We start from the raw sequence: 24,510 nt of genomic DNA, 5'->3' as shown, positions 1-24,510 counted from the left end.
TTGCATATTTAATTGTGTTTTGATTTTGACTCCTCAGTGGACCCAGTTTACCATGAGTGGTACCATGAGTGTTTAGCAAAATGTGAGGAAAATAGGATTTGGGCTGACTCTTACACCACCTGGTAGGCAAATAGGGCACTCTCCTGGTTGTTGGTGGGGCATACATGTCCTGCTATAGGGGAATGTTATGGCAGATATGATGATGCAGATACTTGAAAAATATGTGGGAACAATGTTTCAAAAACAGTGTTAACTGGCTGTGACTGCTAAGTTTCATTGATACAATACAGATGATGACAGATTGAGAGCTATTCATAAGTACCCAATGGTTAAGTATGAAAACCAGAGAGCTTTTATGGTGGCATATAAAGAGGTCCCTATTATCTTCAGTGGAAGGGAAAACACAGTTAAATGGAAGGGAATTCAAGCAATTTTGCTACATGAAACATTCTGCCAAATTTATAATAAATTTTAGGAAATAATATTTTAGATTAGTGGGCCATATTGCTAAATAGCATAATATGAAATTAAATTTGACAGGCATTTTATATATATATATGTATATATATATATATATATATACATATATATATATATCATTGCAGTATTTTTCTTTTAAGATTGTATTTATTCATAAGACACAGAGAGAGGGAGGCAGAGACACAGGCAGAGGGAGAAGCAGGCTCCATGCAGGGAGCCCGATGCGGGACTCCATCCCCGGTCTTCAGGATCAGGCCCTGGGCTGAAGGTGGCGCTAAACCACTGAGCCACCTGGGCTGCCCAGCATTGCAGTATTTGGTATTGGTTTGATATTTTTAATTTTACATTTATTTCTACATTGTTTTGTGAAGATGTTTTCAGAAATTCTAGTTTCATACAGATAGGTAGTGTGAGATACGTTATAGAAAGCCTATTCTGCTATATGTTGGAATTATATCCTCTTTTTGCTCAGAATTTAATCATCATTTGAAAAACCTAGATTTAAATTATCTCTACTCACAATTATTCCATTACTTAAAATTCTGTTTCTTAACAACTTAACAGCACAGAGCCCAAGCCGTTAAATGGATTGGGAATCCAGACACAATATTTAGTTCAGAAGGAAAAAAAATAATTTAAAACGGGTTGAGGTCTAGCTTTGAGAAACTTCATACAATTCTCTATTGAGCCATCAATCTGAGATTATGTTATGGGAGGTTATCCAAGATGACTGAGCAACTAATTTGAGTATGTGTGGTTGTGTGTTAGGCAGAATGTTTGTGATTATACTGTTGCTGGGGGAGCCTGAATTTTTCTTTCTCTCTTCATGGATCCTCCTTCCTTTGCCTTTTTTTCTGAGACAACTTGTCTTCCAGGTAGCAACTCATTTTTCACTTCCTTGAAGATGACTTTCCTGTCCTCTCAGGGCAAATTTCCTATTACACAGTCTCCTTTATAGCATGTTGTCATAATTTTAATTTTACATTTTGTTTATTTAGTTATATAATTAGTGCCAGTCTCATCTGCTAGACCGTTTATATTTAATGTGTGGTGCATGCATATAACATCATCAGCATCACCTGGGATCTTTTTAGAACAACAAAATATTGGGTTCAATCTCAGATCTACTGAATCAATCTACATTTTAGAAGTACCCTAGTGACTCACATACACATTACAATTTAAGAAGCCCTGCAGTAGATTATAAACTTCATGAGGCCATAGTTTGTCAAATCTCTAGTTCAAAACACTGTGCTAAGAATATATTTATTGAATATAAATATATATGAAATATGCCAGAAACATGTGAGCTTATTGAATAATCTTTAAAAAGCCCAGCTAAATATGAAATTCTTTGAAATTTTCCCATTTATTTATTCAGGCAATATTTAATTAATGCAAATCACATGCCAAGAACAGTAATATCAAGAGATATTTTTGGTGACTTTATTCTCGTGTAGCTTTTGCTGTCAGATAAGTATTAATGTGTGCCAAAGGCTTAAGAAAAGTATGTTAGACAACTACTTAAATGTGACCAATTTAATTTTTTTCTAACTTCAAAAGACTGTCATAATATATTTTTAGTAATGAAATATTTCAACCAATTTTATAGGGCAAGATGAACTGAGAACAGGATTTATGGACCACTCTTCTAAGCTGTGAGTTCAGTAGGGTAGGAGCCAGGATGAATGCATTCATCCTAATGTCTTTAGTCTGTTGTATGGTGCCAATAGCTACTCCATTTGTTGGAGTAAGGTATGAGTTATAGAAAGGAGGATAAATGAAATAATTGGGGAAAAATCCTCTAAATTGATATTAAGATAGAAATTCTTTAATTTAGCTTATAATTCATTGAGAAAAAAGACAGCTTATTAAATTGTCATCCATATACTCTAGGGAACAATACCAGATCTGTAAATTATTTCAAATAACTAGGTCTTTTAAAATCTGAATTTTGAGGGATGCCTGGGTGGCTCAGCGGTTGAGCATCTGCCTTTGGCTCAAAGCGTGATCCCAGGGTTCTGGGATCGAGTCTCACATTGGGCTTCCTGCAGGGAGCCTGCTTCTCCCTCTGCGAGTGTCTCTGCCTCTCTCTCTGTGTCTCTCATGAATAAATAAATGAATAAAATCTTTAAAAATAAATAAATAAATAAATAAATTCTGAATTTTGAGTAGGTCTTAAAGGTCATGACCTAGGAAAAAAATAAGCTAGAATGTATGTGATGGGAATTAAAACAGTCTATTAGTTTCATTGTAGCTATACAATATAATAAGATCAGTATGCAGAACATACTACAAACTACAGGTTTCATGGAACTAGCAATCTTTAGCTCTAATTAAGCTGGAACACAGCTTATTTTCTAAACTTATGCCATGTTCTTAAGTAATTAGATTTTCTCTTCATAGAAAAGTTGTACATGTGGTACCGCTTCAAAACTGTATATACGACCATTTATATTTATCACTGTTAGAAATGTAAGTTTTTCTCAAAGGGTCTAATTAGAATTCTGGACATCTATCCTTTTGATATGGCACATACTTTGAGATCACAGGGGGTATAAATATGGCTGATAAGGTTTTTAAATATATTCCAACAGTTTGATATCATTTTGACAGTTTTTAAATTTGCTGAAAGGAAAAATTCATAAAATTACTTGAAATAAAATATATGCTGATTACTACATTACCATGTGCTCAAGTTTTTAATGCCCTGTTAAATTTTAATAATGAAATCTTGATTTTTTTTCCTATGGAGGTGAATAAATGAAGAAAAATATTCTCGTAAGATAATCTAGTGAAATATTGTTCATTTTAACAGGATTAACTGTTCTTAGAGAAAACACCATCAGGCAGTGTAATTTGAATGAAAGTCAATTTTTAAATATTAAGCATATGCCAAGTTTTAAATATACGATTTAAAAAGAAGGAAGGCTTTTAGAAATCAACCCGATAACATTTTCATATCTTGACTCCAATTGGAGCGTTCTTCACTGTTTCTATCCCTTTGTTTGCTTTGCAATCCCATTTAAAGCTCCAATTTTAATTCCTTTGCTCATGCTAACTCTTCAAATTAACATTCTGTCTTCGCTGTCTCTGTCAATTTAAACTGCATGTTTCATTTTTATGTGGAATCAAAAACAAAAACAAAAACAAATGAATAAACAAACAGAAGAATGAGACCTAGAAACACAGCAAACAAACTAATGGTTTCCAGAGGAAAGGAGGTAAGGGATGAGCAAAATATGTGAAGGGGAGTGGGGGTACGGGCTTCCAGTCATGGAATTAACAAGTCACTAGAAAAAAAAAGTACAGCATGAGGAACTAGAAAAAAAAAGTACAGCATGGGGAACACAGTCAATGATATTGTAATAATATTGTATAGTAACAGATGGTAGCTCCACTTGTGAGTATAGCATAATATATACAGAAATTGAATCACTATGTTGTACACCTGAAATTAATGTAACATGTGTGTCAACTGTTCCCAAATGACATTTAATTTTAATAAATAAATAAAAATTTTAAGAAGGTGCATTTCCAGGGGGACTTCTGAGGAAGGTGGTGTATGTAGTATGGAGACCCTAAGCTCATCTTGTCCCACAGATACACCTAGATAAAACCCACATAAGTGTAGATGACCCAGAAAACGACCTGAAAACTGGCAGAACAGACTTTTCAGAACTAAATGAGGAGAAGAGGCCACATTGGAAAGGGTAGGAAGACGTGATTGGGGGCCAAACTGATCCTGACTGTCTGGGATGAGGGAGGGATGCTGCAGGGCAGAGAGAGGTGAGGAGCAGAATCCCACCTCAGGAACCCGAGGCATGGGGGATCCACATTGGGAATATGAGTCCCCATAACACTTGGATTTGAAAACCAGAGGGGCCTAATTTCACAAATTCTTATAATCAGTGGGGCTTAATACCTGGAACTTTAAAAATCAGCAAGGCTTCACTCTGGGAGACCTGAGGTCAATAGGAAACTGAGTCCCCACCCTTAAAGGGCTGCACAACAAATGATCCTGCTGAGATACAGCACAGAAGCAGCAACTTGAAAAACACCTGGGGTAAACACGATTGAGATTTGTTTACTAATCTCAGAGCATGTGCTGGAGGGGCAGGGATCTTTGGGAAATTTCTCTAAGAATAAAAGAGCTGCTGGGCACGATTTCCCTCCCTTGACTTCAGCCTACATACAGGGAGACCTGCCTTAGAATACTCCCCACCTAGCTTGCAGACAGCAGAACTTACCCCTGTGTCTCTCTGTGGATCTGCACCCTCCAATCCAGCCAACCTTAGCTGGCATTTTCTCCGGAAGCTATAGCTCCCTTCACACAGTGGACATGCACAGACCTTGCTGGCAACTCATGTCCCACCCACCCCTTTATTCTGCAGACTCACCTCCTCCATCCCAGACTGGGCAGTTTTCCCAGGCAGCTGCAAGTCCCCTCCTGCTCTTTACTGCATATTTGCCCTCTGAAGCCCAGCTGCAGGAGTTTTCAAAAGTGGCTCTAGGTTAAAGGGCCAGTGCCACTCCAAAGTGACCTGTGCCCTGGAGAGGGGGGAAGATAGCACACATAGCAATCTAAATGTGGTCTTAGCAGAGGGCTGGGGGCAGAAAGCTGATCTGACTGCAGGCTCTGCCCACCAATGAAAGCTTCTCAGGCAGCAACACTAGAGAGTGCTCTACAGTCTGGGGCTACCACAGTTCTGGCAAATGCCTGGTCTGACTCAACTTAAGCCCGAGGTGCCCCAGGCTTGGCCGGCTAACAACACAAGGACCAATGCTACTCAGGCAAGGAGAACAATTGCAGAAGGCAGAAGTGACTTAGCCACAGTAGGGTGCATTCAACACACATAGCAGACAACTTTGAAGTGCCAGATTCTGTGAACCGAGGGGACGTTGCACTGTAGGGCACTATAGAACCTCTTCTTCATAAAACCGTTACCTTCAAGAGCAGGAGATGTAGCTGACTTTCCTAATACATATAAACAGACATGGAGATTTAAAAAAAATAGAGGAGAGAGAGGAATATGTCCCAAATGAAAGAACAAGGCAAAAATCACAGCAAGAGAGCTAAATGAAAAGGAGGTAAGTAATATGTCTGATAGAAAATTTAAAGTAATTGTCATAAAGATACTAACCAGACTTGAGAAAAGAGTGGAGAACCCCAGTAAGACTCTCAAAAAAAAAAAAAAGTAAAAAAGAACCAATGAGAGATGAAGAACTTAATAACTGGAATTAAAAATACATTAGATGGAATAAATAGTAGACTAGAGGAAGCAGAAGAATGGATCAAGGACCTGGAGGACAGGGCGACCAAGTTGAATAGGAGAGAGAGAAAATAATAATAATAATAAATGGAAAAAGCAATGAAGCTGAACAAGAGACAGAAATAATAATGATAAATGAAAATAGATGGGGATACCATTGAGTGTAATAACATTCATGTCATAGAGATCCCAGAAGGAGAGGAGGGAGAAAAAGGGGCAGAGAATTTATTTTAAGACATAATAGCTGAAAACTTCCTGAATCTTTAGAAGGAAACAGAAATCATAGTCAATAGTGAAAAACTATTGTCAGGGAAAATACAAGGATGTCCACTCTCACCACATTTTTTAAACATAGTTCTTGAAGTCCTATCCATAACAATCACACAAGAAAATAGAAGACATTTTAGCTTTGCTTTTCACTCATTTATATTTGTAGATTCCAACTTTTTTTAGAGTAACACCTCATGAATTTAATCCTTTGCATTTTTCCTACAGGTATGCTCTTTCAAGTCCTACTATACATTCATGAATTGTTTTTTTTTTCTTGTCTAAGTTCTTTTTTCCACAGTTGTTAGATTATTTTTCATTAATGAGAGGTTTTGTTATGTCACTCCACTAAAGCCCCTGAACAGATTTATATAGCTTGACTATTTCTGTCTAAATTTCTAGCTGAATCAGTATTCCTTGTTTTTTTTTTATCACCGTATTTCTAAATAGTATTCACATGAACTTTTACATCTCAGTCTTTACTGACTTCTGTGTTAGTCCTTATGTACCTTTAATCTCTTTATCTAGGCTTCCCCCCCTTTTTTTTAACATCTCAATTCCTTTTTCCCAACTTAAAATCTAGCAGAAATTCTGCTAGAACTTCTCAGTGAACCTTTTCTGATTATGCTCACATGTGAATTTTCTTTTCCACCTCTGAATTCTAGGAATTTATTCACTGGATTATATATTGCTTTGTACTATTAGGATTTTGGCTTTGCCACTTACCTGATGTGTGTCCTTGAAAAAGCTATTTAACTTCCTTTGTCTTTCAGTTTTAACATGTATAAAGTAAGCAACATAATAGAACCCATCTCAAATAGTTATAAAGGCTAATTAACTTAATACATGTTAGAGTCCTTAGAACAGTTCCTGTCATATAGTATATGTTTAATAAGTTATCTTTCATTCTCATAATTATTATTTAATTCATCCCACTTGCTTCAGCTTTACATTGATACCATATTGGAGTTCCAGAGACTCAAGAAGAGTAGTCATAAAATCAAGTTCAGCTTGAGGTCATCTAACTTAGATCAGAAGGCAGAGTCAAGGAGGGAAATGTCAACATTTCACGACAAATGCAGGGGATTAGATAAAAGATTCAATTAGCAATTTTGCCTACAAGTTTCAAGGTAGAGGTCTAGGAAGAAACCAGTTGTAAAATAAGGAAGTGATTTAGCTCATTAAGTGCAGGACCAAAAAGTCCTCCATGTGATCTATTGCTCCAAAAGTTTTCCATTCTCTGTGGTTTTCCAACATATGTTGAAGGCGGAGGTAGTTGGCTCTTCCCACATGACAGAAAATTCCTTAAAGTGCTACCCTCAAGTAAAGATGAATATCTTCCTTCTTAGTCCATTGTTCACACGTGAAAGAGCAGGCCATAGTTTCTGAGCAAATTTCAATCTTTGTAGGAGTTTTTAAGTTCTGTTAGAATCTCAAGGGGTTCAGAATTCAAGAAACATGGTCCCATTTTGCCTACTTTAGACTTACCCTGGTAAATAGATCAGGGCAGTGTTCAGTTCTGAGCATTATGCCAACTTCTCCACACAAGTTCAGCAGTTTGTGGAAGCCAGAGGGCTGGGCAATACCTGGGCTTTGTTATACCCTCCAGTCCTCACACCTGAGTGGGCTCAGAGGAGATGAACATCAGCTTTTCACCACCAGTGAGCTAGATGTTATTCTAAAAGAAGGACATGCATTGCTGACTGGACTACAAAAGCAAAACTTTTTCAGCCTTGGAAACAGCTTGGTCATTTATCTGTGTCAGCAAAGAAATAACTTTACTTCAGAGCTCTGGAAGGAACCTTGAGGCAAGTTTTCTTAGCTCTTGTTTCTGTAATCATTTTCCACTGAACAAAATCCAACCTACTTCTGTTGTCTCCCTTCATTTTAAACCTGCTTAGTGATGTCCTCTTCAATTTATTGATTTCTGCTCTCCTATTTGCTAAGGTCATCTTCCCTTTGTGTTCCTAGTTTCAGTAAGCCACAATGATTCAAATTTTATTATTTGTTATTCATGTGAACTTGGATAAGTTTTTTGAACCTTATGTGTCTAAGTTCTATTCAAAAGGGGCCTAGTTATCAAGACTATTGAGACTTTACACAATACTAACAGTTTTGAGCATATTGAAAAATGATAATAGTCCTACTACACCAACTTTAATGATCGTGGAGAAAACTCATCTAACTCTCTGGCCTTAAGTTGTCTTCATCATCAACTCTAGAAAAGATAACTTGGAATCATCATTTAATCTCCAAGATTATATCCTGGGCCGTGCCAGTACATAGTGAATCAATTTAAAAATATATAGTTGCCAATGCAAATGACCTAGTTTTTGAGAGAAGATGCAATAGTTTTCAAGAAAAGCATTATAAAATTTTATTGTCTTCTCACTCATTTTCTTTTTTCTGAAACCTGTTACATCCAAACAGTTCTCTTTGTTTTTCTGTATTTCTTTCTGTGTGTGTGCATAAAACTACCATGTTAGCAATCAGAAGAGAATTTAGTTGCTCGAAGGCCCTAGGCCCATGAAAATCTTAGCAGATGACAATCATGCTCAAACTTTCTTCAATAATTTAAAGTAAATAGTTAAGAAAGTAACCTAATCCAATTACTTTCATTGACTAGAATTGGCAGAGTTGAAAAAAAAAAAAAAACCTATAAAAATTGTCCTGGCTGTGAAAAGCAAAATGATATTACTTTCATTTTTAGTGTGCTTTTACTCCTTTTTATCACATGTAACACGTATCACAAAATGCCACATTATTTTTGTGTTTCATTGAAAAATTGGCAGATTGAAAACCATAATCACGAAGGTTTTTAATGTCTTGCACAAGATCTCAGAAATACTGTTAAACTCCATTTCCTTTTATTTTCCTTTCAATAGCTCCCCCTTTTCTGAGAGCTAATTCATATATTGATTTCTTGCTCCATATATGGTGAATGTCATTTTGAAAAATAAAAATAATTAGATAAGAGACACTGCTTTTAGGCAGATTCTAAAGCTGCAGAACTTTTGTAGAATTACTCGTTCATTGCATTTTCCAGTTCTTTTCTCATTCATTCATTCATTCAACTGGTACAAATTTTGTTCAGTACAAATTGTTTGCTGCCATGAAGAAAGAAGAAATTTCAGTATATTTAGAACCATTGTTAAACTTTGTTGTTACAGCATTTTTTTTTTTTTTTATCGCATGAGGAAAAACACATGAGCAGACCAAAATTAATTTACATAGTTATTCTTTCTTTGTCTTTTCCTCCCTTTCTGGTTTTGTCTCTCATTCCCTCATCATTGTATATTCATTTGTTAAAAAATGATCATGTATTTACTAGGCAGCAAGCATTCCCTTAAGCGCTAGAGCTGTATTTCCTCATATGGTTCCTACTAATGTGGAGTATACAGTTTACCAGCTATCCGATCCTTCCACTACCAGTACCACTGTAGTGCATGTTCATACACACACACACACACATACTCACACACCTACCTGGATTTACAGTATCCCAGAAGACATCAAAATTACTTTTAGTAGATGATGCCCTATCAGTTTTTGACAAACATTGGTCTGCTGACCAGCTGCATCAATATTACCCAATTTTCATAAATAAAAGGACATTCTGGAGCTCCACCCAGAATTATTAAATGAGAATCTCTGGAAATAAAGCCTGGAAAATTTTATTTTTAACAAGATTCCAAGAAATTATGGTGCATCCTTAGATATGGTAAACCATTCTTATACTGTGTTTATATATTTTGTTTAAGAGCTCACTATCCTACTCATGTCAGAACTCACTTGCCCTGTTCCTTATTGAATAGATGTATTTAAAAAATATCATTAATAACTGCTAATGGTTAGGTGTTGCTGTGTTTCAAATCTGCATTTGAAAAAGAGATACTTGAAGATAATGTAACTAATTGGCTATAAGGCAATTTTACCATAAATGATTAAAAAAATAGCTGGATGAGATTGGTTTGACAGTTTGTTGGTTTCATCAACTGGCTGCCCCTTTGGTTTGATTTCCCCATTGACACAGGGCTTCCATTTTTATATTATAAATATTAGCCTCATACTGGTCTATATAGTGGTAAACAGTTTTGAACTTATATATACCAAAGAACTTTGAAATATCTACCAACAGACAATAAGCCCAGAACAAACAACAGTGTAAAAGGCTTCACAATGCAATATAAAGCTTAATCCATTCTTAATAAAGCAAAAAGATTAGCAAAAAAAGAAAAAGAATGGCAAACAAGAAGAAAAATGAACAAGCAAGCAAGAAAGAAAGAAGGAAAAAAGAAAGAAAGAAAAGAGGAAAAAAGAAAGAGAGGGAGGGAGGGAGGAAGGAAGGAAGGAAGGAAGGAAGGAAGGAAAGAAGGAAGGAAGGAAAGAAGGAAGAAAGAAAGATGAAAAGGAAAAAAGGTGGAATCCTATAAATGGAAGACTTTGAAGACAAGTGCTAAGTGCAATCCACAAAATAAAATTAGTTATTTGCACAGTATTGCAATGAATCTAAACATATTTTAAATCTAAGCATATTCAAATTTTTGTATTTCACAATAAAGTCTTTAATTTTGTTATTCATTTTTTATGTTTCATTATATCATTTTAAAAGAAGGTCCCTCTTTTATTTTTTGTGGCTTTATCTTTAAGGGCCAAACTGCCTTATGACCGATTAGTTAATGTGGCAAAAATGCTTATAGCAAAGATGCTTACATTGAAATTACTTAGAACAGGAAAAAATAAAAAACACAATATGGATGTTTTAGTAACTGTAATATACTAATAAAGAACAATATTTGAGCGAAGCCAGGATTGCTGGTATGCCTCCAAATCCACCAGGGAATAGGGATAGCTTCCTACTTACAAGGTAGAGGTATATATTAAAGGAGAAAAGTAAAACTTGTATGTATATGCTAATCAATCTTTTTTATTACTCAAGTTGTGGTGTGTAATGGAAGGGGGAAAATGTTTGAACAAGTCCATTAAGATGAAGTGGTTGAGTCACTGTTTGCAGAAATACATTAAAATGAGGTTGATGACTCATGTGCTGTTTCACTTTTCTGGCGAGAGACAGCTGCTCACCATTAATGACCAACAACAGTGAGGAGTGATCCATCTGCCCAGTTCTGGCACAGGGGAATACACCACCTGTTCAATTTAGAACCACAGCTTCTGCAGATCAACATGAAAATGGAGTCCCTAGATTCTTTTAAAAAATAATGGTTGGGATTACTGAACTGGAATGGCAATAATGTGTAGTTTTTGTGTAAAAACATAAAGAAATTTGAGAGCCTTTGTTTGCTCTCCCCACTTGGTGTTTGGAATTACTTAGAAGAAATAGCACTGTCACTGGGATATGAAAAATTTTGACACAATGCAAATTGTTAACTCAAGTGTTCTGTATTAATAAAACAGTTGCAGATTCATCAGAGGTTAAATTCCTCTTGGATCTATGCTGACAAACACCAGTGGGGAAGCAGTGCGTTTTGTGAGTGTGAATCTGGTGTAGCCTTTTTAGTCCTAGAGAAGTAATAGAAATCAGTAAATACGAATAAGAAAATCATTCAAAATCAGTAAATACGAATAAGAAAATCATTCAATAATTTTGAGATAATAATTTCACTGAGTATTAAAGTTTATGCTGTACAAAACAATTGACTTTATTTTGTTTTCTCTTGCTCACTCCAATTAAAGTTCTTATCTTTTCTGGGAATAGATGTCTCATTTTTTCTTTTACAGATTTCTTCTTCCATAACTTTGCTTACAATAGTTTTTCTGCTAGATTTACCTCATAACCATAATCCACGTTATCAAAGTTAGATACCCTTCAATACTTTGGTTAGATTACTGTCTCTTCTCTGAGGAGGTCTCAAAGCAGCCTAACTCAAGCGTATTTTTAGTTCTTCTAAATGTAAATATTTAGAGATTCAATATCTTGTGTCAACTTGGATTTTTAAGTTAAAAATGATAGAAACTCAGAAAATGACTAAGACATTTTTCATATGCTTTTTAGTATTCTGTATAATGGATAAACTGACTATATTGTTCTTTAAGTAGCTAAAATTCAGTAAGGTTAATGTACATTGTACATACTTTTGTATACTTAAAATCTCACTGTGTAATACTGAAATTAGCTCTGGACTGGATGTCTACCAAGTACTGTGAAGACTTTATCATACCTGTAAACTAACAAGTTAGTCTGCCACAGTTTTATGGATCCACAGTTTTAGGATATGAGACTCCTATGTCAGAGATAAAGGAATTTATTACAGCACAGCAAGAAACATTAGCATCTGCACATTTGTACCAGTTCCCCTTATTGCCAAGACCCATGGGGATACTGAAGATGTGCCCAGATGGATGCCTGCACACATATGCCAGAGAGGAATTATGGTCTTTCCTTTCCACTTTAAGAGTCCTTTTTAACATTTCTTGTAGGGCTTGTTCAGTGGTCATGAATTCCTTCAATTTTTGTTTGCCTAGGAAACTCTTTACACTCCATCTACACTGAATGATAGCCATTCACTCATTCATTCTCCTGAGCCCCAGAGCCTGCGTCCTGCTGCCCTTCCTGCAGTCAAGCCAGAGCTGGCTCTGGGCACAGAGCTGTGGGGCTCAGGCCATCTGCCCCAGTGCTGGGTCCACCTACACTCCATCTACACTGAAGGATAGCTTTGCTGGGTAGAGTATTCTTGGTTGCTGGGTTTTTTCTTTCAGCATTTTAATATATCATGGCATTCCTTTCTGGCCTACAAAGTTTCTTCTGAATATCAGTTGATTATTGATTTGCCTTGTGTGCAACTGCTTTCTTTTCTCTTACTGATTTTAATATTCCCTCTTTAGCACTACTTTTGCCATTTTAATTACTGTGTGTCTTGGTGTGGACCTCCTTGGAATTGTGTCTATGTTAACTTCTGAAGAATTTCCTTGTAAGTACATTATTATGCCAACCACTGATATGTATGACCAATAGAAACTGAGAGCACATCTGTTCATCTCAAACGGCCTTTATTTTAAGATTATTATCAACATGACTTCAAATATCAGGATGAGGTCAACTTGTAGGATTGACCTCATTTGTCCCCGTGTCTCCCAGGATCCCTGTGTCTCCCTGTGTGTTTTAAGAAACCCCTGAACAAATCCTGTCACGGTCTATCTGGAAATGCAGGCCACTGTCTCCTTAACTATTGACATTTCCACTTGGACTGAGATATTAATCCAGGCACCATAGGAATTATTAGAGTATTGCACAGAGTCCCCCTGGCCAGCTAGAAAGAAGATTAGGGCAATTCTATCATTCATACCCATCCTGACTATTGAAATGTGGATGTATGTTTACCTTCCAAGGTTAAGGTAGTATAATTTACAGTCACATAACGTCAGAGACAAATGCAGCAACACCCTTTCTTTTTTTTTTTTTTAATTTTTATTTATTTATGATAGTCACAGAGAGAGAGAGAGGCAGAGACACAGGCAGAGGGAGAAGCAGGCTCCATGCACCGGGAGCCTGACGTGGGATTCGATCCCGGGTCTCCAGGATCGCGCCCTGGGCCAAAGGCAGGCGCCAAACCGCTGCGCCACCCAGGGATCCCAGCAACACCCTTTCTAATTGCAAGACTCCCATTATAGGGATAAGTGCCCACTGGGTAAATATAAGTCATACTAATATGTAAATAAGTCATGCTTTTGGGAATCTTTCTTCAGTAAACAAGGTTAACGTCATTTTTTATAGACCTCCACAGTCGCCTGAGTCTTACATGATCCATTGGTGGTATTTCTATGACTATCCCTGTAGTCCAAGCCACCATGTTTTGGGGAAGAGGAAAGATAATGACTGGCTTCCACATAAGATGTAGTCTTAAGAGGTTCACGGAATGTTCCTGGAAATAAAATAGTGTTCACAATTATCGATACCCCCTCGGAAGACCCACATCAGTTGGGAAAGGACAGGTTGACTGCCTTCAACATAGCCTTCTAGCCAGCTGCTAGGCTTTGGAGTCTCAGTTCAGTTTGAATAATTGAATCTACTCTTTGATTTTGGAGGGATGCCTGAGAGTAATAAGTCCAACATATCCTGATTGATTATACCATCTGCCTGGTGGCATTCATCTACCTCACAGGACAATTGATTAATGATTTTGGGAATGGAGCTGGGGGGACAACCCGAAGATGCTATAGAGAGTCATCTTTATCTTACCCCTCTTCTAAAAGGGAAGATTGTTTATATTTTATATCTGTCTATCTATGTATCTATGTAGCTATCTATCATCTATGTATCTATGTATCTATCTATCATCATTTATCATCTATCTATATTTAAAACACTTTATCAGGCATAAGAAATATCTAGAGGGAATAGAAGGTGAGGGGTTGAGATGCCTGCCTCATTTCAAACTTAGAAATGTTTGATGGGAACAATAAGAATTTTTTTTTAAAAGATTTTACTTATTTATTCATGATAGACATAGAGGGAGAGAGAGAGGGAGAGAGGGAGAGAGGGAGAGAGAGAGAGGCAGAGACACAGGCAGAGGGAGAAGCAGGCTCCATGCCGGGAGCCCAACGTGGGACTCGATCCCGGGACTCCAGGATCACACACTGGGCCAAAGGCAGGTGCTGAACCCCTGAGCCACCCAGGGATCCCCAACAATAAGAATTTAATAGATGTCCCCTGGTGGCAACACCTGCAGTCTAGGATTTGTTATGGCAGAAGATGTGTGTTTTACGTGGACCAGAAAGATAATAGGCCACATGCTAAAGAGTACTTAGATGAAATTAAATTGGGTTCTGTTCAATAAATTCACAGGGAGAGGTGAGACTTATTTAAGGTGTCATATTTCTAGGGGCTGATGCAGTCAGTATTAATTGACCAGATAGAATTGGAATGCAATTTCCTGCATTACAGACATTGGAGATTGAAGATTCCTGGTGAGGGAAGGTCTTCTATTAACCCAAGATGGGATTACTTGAGACTGAGCATATTACTAAATTGAGACTATGTTCATCATTTTGGATGACTATAAGATTCTCTCTTTATAAGACTGGCCAGGGAATTTTACATCTTGAGTTTAGTTTTTACAGAGGGGCAAAGGAAAAATTAGCCCCAATGTGCAAATTTAAAGGAGTAAAGTAGCTATTTTCTGATCGTATCCATAGAGTTTTGCTTTTATAACGTTCTGGTTCCATGATGTACTGTGCAATCTACTTAGGATACATAGGAGTTAATACATGTTATACATATTATATGTAAAAATATGTAGTATATATGCATCGTATGTTGGTGTTGAGATAACTTCCAATTTCTCTCCATTAGCAATTGATGAAAAACCTCTAACCAGATATAGTGAAGAAAATTTCTCTATTATCATTCAGTCTATATGTTGTTTTAGCCTTTTTTTTTTTTTTTGCTTCATGCACTCAGATTTGTTGGAGGTTTTTATAGTAATTGTAGAGAAATCAGTCTTACATTACTCTTTACTTCAGTAATTTTTAAACCTCTGTGCAAATAAATAACCATATATATTGTCTGATTTGAAGGGTTTTTTTTTCTTTTCCTTTTCTTCAGCTCACGATGAAAGATTTCTACTGCTAGCTATGTGTCTCCCTTAAATGAATTTTATTTTCTTTCATGTGGCTCAATATCAATGATAGTCTATTTTCTCTGTTTGGAGTAATTTGAGTTATGTGTCTGTGCCCTCATTTCAGCTCCTTCTGAAAGATGCTATGTTCTGCATCATGAAGTGGGTTTTATGGCCCCACTCATTTGGCTGAACGAGTAGGATTGGAGTTTGAGCTTCTCAATAGCACTTGATTGACAGTTGTGGTCACCTTGGAAATACCTGTGACTCCATGAAATATCCCTTAAACAGTGGTATGTTGAAATTTCATTAACCAATGAAAAATCAACCATTTCTCTCCTCCATATGTGTTGCATTTATCATGATCACATATTAATTCTCAAACTTCCCAGAATAAATATTGTCCATTTTCTACACTGACTCCATATACTGCGATATTGGCAAAAAAAAATGTATTTTTTTTTGTTTTTAAAATATAAAAGGGGCTTTTTAAAAAATATTTTATTTATTTATTCATGAGAGACACACAGAGAGAGAGGCAGAGGCACAAGCAGAGGAAGAAGAGAAGAAGAAGCCCAACACAGGGACCCTGATGCGGACCAGATCCCAGGTCCCCAGGATTATGCCCTGGGCCAAAAGCAGGTGCTCAACCACTGAGCCACCCCCACTGCCCTAAATGGGGCTTTTGAAAGAGAAGTTATTTGACAAGGAAAGATAATTGTTGTGTGTGTTTTACGAAACTCCTTAACCTAAGACTTAATTTATGAAATAGTTGTATTGGGGAGCCAATGTTCATATTTTTAATCTTAAATGATTTTTTAAATTATATAATTGCTTGGAAGTTTTTTAGTTCAATTTTCTGTGATGTTCGTCTAGCAGGATTTCAGGCTGCTAAACAAACAGAAGCTAAAATCATAATGGAGTATTAACATGTGACTAGTCCCAGAGTCCCTCACCTTGCCTCCTGGGTGTCCCAGGAGCATAGCCCTGGAGAGCAATAGAGATGCGTGACAATTCAGAGGATCCCTTTTTGCCTGGCACTGTAAGGCTGAGTGGTGCTTCCAATCTCAGAGCTGGTCTGCTCGCTAACACAGAACTCTATTTGGTCTGTTTCCTGAACCTGGGTATGAATCACTCATTTGCAGTTTACTTGACCTTGCTCACTTCTAATCACATTTAGGAGAGTTCTGAAAATAGCCATTGAGAAATTAAATTGGGAAAATAATGTGTTGTCTAAAGCCCAATCTGCACTTAGATTGATTTTATTAGTCATGGTGTACTTCATTGTTGCTTATTGTTTATAAACTCTGTGCTTATGAAATATTCCATTTAATTCGGATATCCCCTTTGACAGAAATGCCTCCAAACTGCACGGCTGTATTTAAGATATGTCAGAGTATCTTCAATTATTTTGCCATTTTATGAGATTAATCTGTGACCTTCCTATGATTTGAAACTAGACTGACATTTCCATGCAAATATAACAGATGTATTCTCTGGATGTTCAATATGCTTATTTATTTATTTATTGGAGGGCTTTTTAAAATAATATATATTTTTTATTGGAGTTCAATTTGCCAACATATAGCATAACACCCAGTGCTCATCCCGCCAAGTGCCCCCCTCAGTGCCTGTCAGCCAGTCACCCCAACCCCCCACCCACCTCCCTTTCCACTACCCCTTGTTCGTTTCCCAGAGTTAGGTGTCTCTCATGTTTTGTCACCCTCACTGATATTTTTACTCATTTTCTCTCCTTTTCCCTCCATTCCCTTTCACTGTTTTTTATATCACCCAAATGAATGAGATCACATACTGTTTGTTTATTTTGATACCTCTTCCAGATCCACTTGGTCATTGGAAATTTACTAGGATATTGGAATGGGAAAATTATGTTTAAAGATGTATTTATTTTAGAGAGAGAAAGAGTGTGCATGTGTGGGTTGGGGGAGGGGCAGAGGGAGAAGGTGAGGGGAAGAGTCCCAAGCAGATGCCTCACAGAGCACGGAGCCCAATGTGGGCCTCAATCTCTTGAACCTGAGACTGTGATCTGAGCTGAAATCAAGACTTGGACACTTAACCAATAGAGCCACCCAGGCACCCCCTGGAATGGGAAGGTTTTAATCCTGAACACTAACGGCTATGACTTCTGCACTGAACAGTGCCTATTTCCTAGTCAGGAAAATGTTGTTCAATATACAGGAGTGAGGGATCTGACTTCCTTGTAGTATCTGAGAAATTTGTAAGAATTTGTGTATATAGCTATCTTTAATTTTGCATTCGTTTCAAAGTATCAATAAAAATTTGAGGACACCTTGTATTTTAATGTTATAACTCTACTGTAGGTATCTAAGTTTGGAATACTCTACCAAAAGTATTTAGCTGTTTTATTATATTTGGGGAGGGGAGAAACAGAGACAAAGAGAGATTATGTATAACTAAAAAGTCTGAAACTGGAAAAATGGCTAGGACTGGACAATGATTACCTGTAGGTCTAGGAATACAAGCATAGTCTATGCTGGGTTGTTTTCACTACATTATTCTTAGGGTTATAAAAGGCAGAAGCTTCTGTTCCTGAAAAAGAAAAACATCAGACTTTTTGCCATCAGCACTGTTTTGAGCAGCATCAGGTGCTGCATACCTTTTTCCATGGGTACATTTTGCCTGTACTCCTGACTGAACCCGGACGCTCAGGCACAAGAGCCCGCTACTTGTACCCAAGATACTAGCTTTTGATCTGAATTTTTTGTTGTCATTGTTTTATTCTATATTTTTAAAATCAACCTTCTTCTACAATATCCTGAATGTATGTTCATAGTAATTGAAGTTCTGTGCCCCAGAGAATAGACTTTTGGTTTTTTAGTAAGAACATTTTTATTATTATTATTTTTTTAAGTAAAAACATTTTAAATGGCAATTTACCAAACACATTTTTATATGTATTTTAGTTTATAGTATAAAAATACGAAGAAGGGGAAGACTGTATAAAATACACGTATACCCTTTTAAAGTAATACAAATAAAACAAACATCCATGTCACTACTATACAGGTTAAATAATAAAATGCCGACAGTACCTTAGAAAAGCAACCTTTCTTCCTTTCTTCTTTCCTTCCTTTCTTCCTTTCTTCTTTCCTCTCTTTCTGTCTTTTTGTCTCTCTATGCCTCTCTCATATTTTCTTTCTCACACACATGGAATTTTACATTCCATAAGAACACAGACTCTGGGGTTAGACTGGCTATGTACAGAAGATACGTTGGTTACTTGCATGTTGTGTAATCTTGGGTACAATATTCGACTTCTCTGTGCCTTGTTTTATGATTTACAGGAAAGATAAATAACTCAGAGATATTTCATTATTGCTTGAGAACAATAAGGACATAACCTTAAACACCCCATAAGTGTTCATTTAAAAATTATCTTTGCATATTGTGATGTCTATCATTACATTGGGGGTAGGATTTGAAATAAAGCTATTTTGTAAATATTGTAAAGCTATTTTACAGAGCTATTTTGCTATGAAAGAGATACAGCATCTTCTTATATTAGGTTCAAAGAGATTTTTGAAACTGGTGTCTTGGTTATATGTAACAGATAAGGATTATTAATAGAAATACAAAAGTATGTGGAATACCCCAAATATGTTTTAAGTGAAAATGCAAGTTACAGAAGAGTAGGTATAGAAAAAATGAAATTGTCAGCACTCAGACTATCTTGGTAAATTGTGTTTTTGCTTTTATGTATTTTGATTCCACTTATGTAGCAATACTTAACTTATGCTTAAAATATGTTAAAATAAGGCATTCATATTTTTGTTGCATCTTTGACAAGAATACCTACAGAAATTTTACTGGCTTTGGGAAAATAAATTTCAAACCACTTAAACTATTTTAAATTTTCATCTCAGAATAACAATACTTATGTCTTAGTTGAAAATCAATTTTATTTCATTACTATGGCAATTCAATTGTGTTACTACGCAATTACTACAGATCCTATTCTTTTGAAAAATACAGTAAAAGCTAAAGTTTATCATTTTTTCAGTCTTCCATCTTTGTGATCTTAATTTACCTTGATTTGAAGACACATTTGAGAGCATTGTTACTAAGTATGTCATATTGAAATGCATTATTTTAATGATAACGTTATGGGAAATGTTGGCATTATTTCTAACACTGCATTTTCTATTGGCTAAAATAATCCATGTAAAGAGATTTAAGATAATTCATACACTATAAGCATTCTATTTATAATGTTACTATTCTTTTTTAAGACATGGGGAAAAAGCCTAACATACAAATAGCTGGTAAATGCAGATTGAAGAAAGCTGAAGAGATTCACCCCTGTGAATATCCCACTTCTGCAAAATGGTCTCGACTCAGGAGAAGAGGCAATATTATCCAAATGTAGTTGCCATCCTGTGATTACAGAGAATAAAGGCACCAAAAGATGGAGGATGAATAAGATGTCATGGTGTCAACCACTAGATGGAGAGTCAGTTCCCAACCTGGCTACCAGCTTCTCATGTGATCAGCCCTGAGACTCCCTAATCCACCTTTTAAAAAATCTCCCTTTAATATATTTTTCCCTGGTTCTGTTCAGTTCCTTAGGTGTTGGTCAGGATAATTAATTCTATCACTTTGCACAGAGAGGTGCAAATGGTGATTTGAAAATGGTGATTGAAAAGATAAATACAGCATCTGAAGACAGAAAAGTATACAGCTGACCCTTAAACAATAGCTCAGGATCACTAATATGTGATTTTTTTAAAATAGTACTATAAATGTCTTTTCCTTGTGATTTCTCTTAAGGACATTGTTTTTTCTCTAGCTTACTTAAGAACATAGTATGTAATACATATACAGAATACATCTCACCGAGTGTGTATATTATCAGTAAGGCTTCCATCAACAGCAGGCTAATAATAGTTCAATGTTTGGGAAGTCACAAGTTACGTGATGATTTTCAACAGTACAAGGGGTTGGCACTCCTAACCCCCACTTCGGTTCAAGGGCTAACTGTATTTAATCCATGTGCCAAGGCTAACTTATAGGCTATAATCACTGTTCATACCAATTCTGGCACATTCCTAATATTTTTTTTCTTTTGAAAGAGATTATAGGTGCTGCTGGTGGTTGACATTGATCCCTTAGGGAAGGATGTTGTGAGGAGAAGACTGTTGTTTTCTCCAGGATTCAAAAATCAGATAGAAATGGAGAAGCAGTCCACATACTAACACGTAGATAAATTTGTGGTCTATCTAAGAGGAGCAACAAAAAAAGCCAAAGTGATTCCATGTGTAGAAATGCAGCAATTCAAACCATAATTACCAATGATACCTTTCTGCACACAGCTTTTAATGCAAGATGCGAAGTCTAAAGGTAACTAAGAGTGAGTTCTCCTGTATGCAGTGCCTCTAAAGGCAAAGGTTGAAAAGATGGAACAGAATGTTAATACATGCAGGTCTAAGCACATCATTGTCAAGAGTTCACTTTTTTATTGAGACACAGAAATTGTGTGACAACGTCTTGTCAACTGAAGAACTTAATAGTGGCAATTATCTTTTGTAAAGAATTCTAATACACCTTGGATTCAAAAATCATACTTTTTTGGGCAAAAGTATTGAGATGCTTTGAATTTTTAAAAAGTATTGCTCCTGATATGAATAGATTTAAAGTGCGAGCTATTTGAAGATGCTAGGGCTGTAAGTATGAGTGGAAGAGACAGAAGAATAAATAACACCTAATTACCGTGTGGCAGGTGGCAGAACAGGTACACGGAGGAAATACAATTTCACTCGTGACTTGAGCAGGGTAGAGGTAGAGGTGCAAGCCAAGCTGAGTTTTAAAGAGGACATAGATAAGGGAGGGAAAACTGAAGGAGAAGTCATCAGAGAAGGACAAAGATCACGAGAGATTCTTAAATCTAGGAAACAGATTGAGGGTCGCTGGAGGGGAGGTGGGTGAGGGTTGGGGAACTGGGTGATGGGCGTTACAGAGGGTGCATGATGTCATGAGCACTGGGTGTTACATACAACTGATGAATTATTGAACTCTGCATCTGAAACTACTATATGTTGGATAATTGAATTTAAATAAAGAATTTTGAAAACTCAGAATAAAAAAGAGGACATATTCAGACATATATGCTGAAGGGTAAGAATCATAGATGGAAGAACAGGAAAGGAACAATCTGGCAGTGGCAGGTCCAAGGAAGTTTCTGGGAAAATAACCAAGGGTCAAGTGAGTAGGGAAAAAGAGGGTACTTTATATGCTACGTTTTTTTCCTTTTTGTGTCACACTTTTAAATTTCTTTGTTTCTGAGAAATGTAGGAAATCAACCATACACCCTGGATCCCTTAGTCCTAACTAGACCAGCTCTTCGACCACATGCAGTTTGCTAAAATAATTACTTAGTCGTTGTTTTCTCTAGGTTCTGACTCCTGACATTTAATGGCAGGTGCTAAAAGCCACCTGTGAAGCATGATTGACGTGAAAAAAGTGAAAACAGTATTAGTAGCCTGAGTAAATGGGGCTATTTAGAGTCCCAAAGCACTTTATTTTTTGAATTTTCACAAACGTGGGTGAGGATTTTTGAGCTTTAGGTGAGAAGGAGAATCGTTCTGAAAAAAAAAAAATACAGTGCTTATTTTCAGAGGATGATGATGCATCAGGATTTAGGAAGGCAGTATTTCTCTTAGGCGATGACAGGTTAAAATTAAAGCTATTATTTTTCTACTAGGTGCATATCTGGTCTATTAATTATGCATTCAATGTGTCATGTGCAAAATGAGTTAAAGGATAAGGATTAATGGATCAAGAAAATCACAGCTGTAAATAATAAAAATATCTTTTTAAATTATTTCATAATTTTATGTCAATTTTAATGTAACATTTTTATTAAATACCTTTTTATCCAGAGAAAAAAATTGCAGCTCAAAAAGTAAGTAAACGTCAGTGCACTGTGATTGTCGCTGAAAGTACTCGCTCAAAATATATTCTGGTAGAAGAAATTTCTGTGGTTGGAATTTCTTTTTGTCATACCTGTTGAACATTCATGAAAAGCCCACCCTACTTTATTTGGTGTCCCATATTTAGCATCTGCCAGTAATTTGCTGTGGGACGTTAGGCACCCTCAGGCTGATCACTGTTGGTATTATCTAGAACTACACTCCAATATGATAGCCACTAACCACGTGCAGCTACTGAGTACCTGAAGTGTGGTTAGTCCAGATTGAAATTTAAGTGTAAAATACACTCCAGATTGCCAATATTTAGTTTAAAAAAAGAGAGAAGTAAATGTAAAAGACCTTATTAATAATTATCTATATATATATTACACTTAAAAAGATAACATTTTAGGTATATATTTGGATATAGATAATACTGGAAGTGTATACTATTTGGGAGATATTATTAAAATTAAGTTCACCTATTTCTTTTTACTTTTTAAGTAGGTCTACTAGAAAACTTGGAAGTCCTGCATAGCTCACGTCTGTGACTCACATTAGATTTCTACTGGGAAGCACCAGTCTGGAATGTTTTTGTTGGGCTATTACATGTATATATTGTGTTTCATCCTGATTTTTAAGACAACACTGTAATTTACCACATTGTAATTTTCACCTCTACTTCCCAGTTAGCTTATGTCATCTTTATGCATTTATTTCTCTCCTAGTCAATTTCGTTTTTCTAAGGGAGATTTCTTTTTCTTTCTTTCTTTCTTTCTTTCTTTCTTTCTTTCTTTCTTTCTTTCTTTCTTTCTTATAGGCACACAGTCAGAGAGAGAGAGGCAGAGACACAGGCAGAGGGAGAAGCAGGCTCCATGCACCGGGAGCCCGACGTGGGATTCGATCCCGGGTCTCCAGGATCGCGCCCTGGGCCAAAGGCAGGCGCCAAACCGCTGCGCCACCCAGGGATCCCCCTCTAAGGGAGATTTCTAAGAAAATTTGTCTATTATAGACTTTTGAGAATTCTATGATTGAAAATATTCTTATTTTACCCTTTCATTAAAAAAATGTATTTGGTTATAAAATCCTGTATTCAAAATTCTCTTCCTTTATGCTTCCAAACTATTTTTTTCTTTTTTTTTTTAACATCCTGATTTGGTATTTTTTATTTTTCTTTTTTTTAACATCCTGATTTGCTATTTATTTATTTATTTATTTATTTATTTATTTATTTATTATTTATTTATTCTGATTTGCTATTTAAATGTCTGATTCACAAGTTAATCCTCATGTGTGTGTGCGTGTGTGTGTGTGGGGGGGGTGTTGGAGGTGATGATAGTTAATTGTATATATCGACCTGACTGGGTTCTCATGTCCAGTAATGTCTATAAAGGTGGTTTTGGATAAGATTAACATTAACACTTAAATTGGTGGATTAGAATAAAGGAGATCACCCTCCATAAAATGGGTGGGTTTCATCGAATCAGTTGCAGGCCCTAGTAGACCAAAAGACTGGCACTCCCACCCCAACCGGAGGGAATTCTGCAGTGCTCTGTTTGTCTTTAGATTTGAACTGCAACATCAGCTGTTTTCTGGGTCTCCAGTGTGCCAGCCCACCCTACAGATTTTGAACTTGTCAGCCTCCATAATTGTGTAAGCCAATTTTCTAAAGTAAATTTCTGTAGATGATAGATAGATAGATGGATAGATAGATAGATAGATAGATAGATAGATAGACATCCTGTTGATTCCATTTCTCTGGAGAACTATGACTAATTCATAATTTCCTTATGAAGTACTTCAGGAACTTCTTAAATTGATGGCCTGACAATATTTAAATTTAAATTCTTTCTAGTTTTTTTTTGTTTTTGTTTTTGTTTTTGTTTGTTTTTTAATTATGGTGTGTGGCTCATGACCAGCCTTTTCAATTCTTTTTTATTCAAAATAATTATTGGTCAACATTTCTTC

The sequence above is a fragment of the Vulpes vulpes genome, chromosome 5 (assembly GCF_048418805.1).
Source record: "Vulpes vulpes isolate BD-2025 chromosome 5, VulVul3, whole genome shotgun sequence".
Lineage (NCBI taxonomy): Eukaryota > Metazoa > Chordata > Mammalia > Carnivora > Canidae > Vulpes > Vulpes vulpes.
Note: the sequence above shows the minus strand (reverse complement) of the source record.